Consider the following 3,104-nt stretch of genomic DNA (forward strand, 5'->3'; position numbering starts at 1 on the left):
CTCGAACTATCTACTTCTTTTGTAAGGTCTGATGGCGTAGTGGGTTAAAGCATACTAGTTATGCCAGCTACTGGAAGGTAGTTGTGCTTTCTGGGTTCGAGTCCCACTGGTGGGTGTTGTCCAAAGATTGTTTATCTTCACTTGTGGTTTATGCAAGTATAGGCTTATAAGCTGGACACGAGTTCTCTCACATTGACAGTGGCTTGACGAAAAATGCAGACTGACCCCTCACTCATCTGGTGCCTTCGGGAGGTAGAGATGTTTGAGATATATATATCTCGAACTATCTACTTCTTTTGTAAGGTCTGATGGCGTAGTGGGTTAAAGCATACTAGTTATGCCAGCTACTGGAAGGTAGTTGTGCTTTCTGGGTTCGAGTCCCACTGGTGGGTGTTGTCCAAAGATTGTTTATCTTCACTTGTGGTTTATGCAAGTATAGGCTTATAAGCTGGACACGAGTTCTCTCACATTGACAGTGGCTTGACGAAAAATGCAGACTGACCCCTCACTCATCTGGTGCCTTCGGGAGGTAGAGATGTTTGAGATATATATATCTCGAACTATCTACTTCTTTTGTAAGGTCTGATGGCGTAGTGGGTTAAAGCATACTAGTTATGCCAGCTACTGGAAGGTAGTTGTGCTTTCTGGGTTCGAGTCCCACTGGTGGGTGTTGTCCAAAGATTGTTTATCTTCACTTGTGGTTTATGCAAGTATAGGCTTATAAGCTGGACACGAGTTCTCTCACATTGACAGTGGCTTGACGAAAAATGCAGACTGACCCCTCACTCATCTGGTGCCTTCGGGAGGTAGAGATGTTTGAGATATATATATCTCGAACTATCTACTTCTTTTGTAAGGTCTGATGGCGTAGTGGGTTAAAGCATACTAGTTATGCCAGCTACTGGAAGGTAGTTGTGCTTTCTGGGTTCGAGTCCCACTGGTGGGTGTTGTCCAAAGATTGTTTATCTTCACTTGTGGTTTATGCAAGTATAGGCTTATAAGCTGGACACGAGTTCTCTCACATTGACAGTGGCTTGACGAAAAATGCAGACTGACCCCTCACTCATCTGGTGCCTTCGGGAGGTAGAGATGTTTGAGATATATATATTTCGAACTATCTACTTCTTTTGTAAGGTCTGATGGCGTAGTGGGTTAAAGCATACTAGTTATGCCAGCTACTGGAAGGTAGTTGTGCTTTCTGGGTTCGAGTCCCACTGGTGGGTGTTGTCCAAAGATTGTTTATCTTCACTTGTGGTTTATGCAAGTATAGGCTTATAAGCTGGACACGAGTTCTCTCACATTGACAGTGGCTTGACGAAAAATGCAGACTGACCCCTCACTCATCTGGTGCCTTCGGGAGGTAGAGATGTTTGAGATATATATATCTCGAACTATCTACTTCTTTTGTAAGGTCTGATGGCGTAGTGGGTTAAAGCATACTAGTTATGCCAGCTACTGGAAGGTAGTTGTGCTTTCTGGGTTCGAGTCCCACTGGTGGGTGTTGTCCAAAGATTGTTTATCTTCACTTGTGGTTTATGCAAGTATAGGCTTATAAGCTGGACACGAGTTCTCTCACATTGACAGTGGCTTGACGAAAAATGCAGACTGACCCCTCACTCATCTGGTGCCTTCGGGAGGTAGAGATGTTTGAGATATATATATCTCGAACTATCTACTTCTTTTGTAAGGTCTGATGGCGTAGTGGGTTAAAGCATACTAGTTATGCCAGCTACTGGAAGGTAGTTGTGCTTTCTGGGTTCGAGTCCCACTGGTGGGTGTTGTCCAAAGATTGTTTATCTTCACTTGTGGTTTATGCAAGTATAGGCTTATAAGCTGGACACGAGTTCTCTCACATTGACAGTGGCTTGACGAAAAATGCAGACTGACCCCTCACTCATCTGGTGCCTTCGGGAGGTAGAGATGTTTGAGATATATATATCTCGAACTATCTACTTCTTTTGTAAGGTCTGATGGCGTAGTGGGTTAAAGCATACTAGTTATGCCAGCTACTGGAAGGTAGTTGTGCTTTCTGGGTTCGAGTCCCACTGGTGGGTGTTGTCCAAAGATTGTTTATCTTCACTTGTGGTTTATGCAAGTATAGGCTTATAAGCTGGACACGAGTTCTCTCACATTGACAGTGGCTTGACGAAAAATGCAGACTGACCCCTCACTCATCTGGTGCCTTCGGGAGGTAGAGATGTTTGAGATATATATATCTCGAACTATCTACTTCTTTTGTAAGGTCTGATGGCGTAGTGGGTTAAAGCATACTAGTTATGCCAGCTACTGGAAGGTAGTTGTGCTTTCTGGGTTCGAGTCCCACTGGTGGGTGTTGTCCAAAGATTGTTTATCTTCACTTGTGGTTTATGCAAGTATAGGCTTATAAGCTGGACACGAGTTCTCTCACATTGACAGTGGCTTGACGAAAAATGCAGACTGACCCCTCACTCATCTGGTGCCTTCGGGAGGTAGAGATGTTTGAGATATATATATCTCGAACTATCTACTTCTTTTGTAAGGTCTGATGGCGTAGTGGGTTAAAGCATACTAGTTATGCCAGCTACTGGAAGGTAGTTGTGCTTTCTGGGTTCGAGTCCCACTGGTGGGTGTTGTCCAAAGATTGTTTATCTTCACTTGTGGTTTATGCAAGTATAGGCTTATAAGCTGGACACGAGTTCTCTCACATTGACAGTGGCTTGACGAAAAATGCAGACTGACCCCTCACTCATCTGGTGCCTTCGGGAGGTAGAGATGTTTGAGATATATATATCTCGAACTATCTACTTCTTTTGTAAGGTCTGATGGCGTAGTGGGTTAAAGCATACTAGTTATGCCAGCTACTGGAAGGTAGTTGTGCTTTCTGGGTTCGAGTCCCACTGGTGGGTGTTGTCCAAAGATTGTTTATCTTCACTTGTGGTTTATGCAAGTATAGGCTTATAAGCTGGACACGAGTTCTCTCACATTGACAGTGGCTTGACGAAAAATGCAGACTGACCCCTCACTCATCTGGTGCCTTCGGGAGGTAGAGATGTTTGAGATATATATATCTCGAACTATCTACTTCTTTTGTAAGGTCTGATGGCGTAGTGGGTTAAAGCATACTA

The sequence above is a fragment of the Procambarus clarkii genome, chromosome 48 (genome assembly GCF_040958095.1).
Source record: "Procambarus clarkii isolate CNS0578487 chromosome 48, FALCON_Pclarkii_2.0, whole genome shotgun sequence".
In the NCBI taxonomy this organism is placed as follows: Eukaryota; Metazoa; Arthropoda; class Malacostraca; order Decapoda; family Cambaridae; genus Procambarus; species Procambarus clarkii.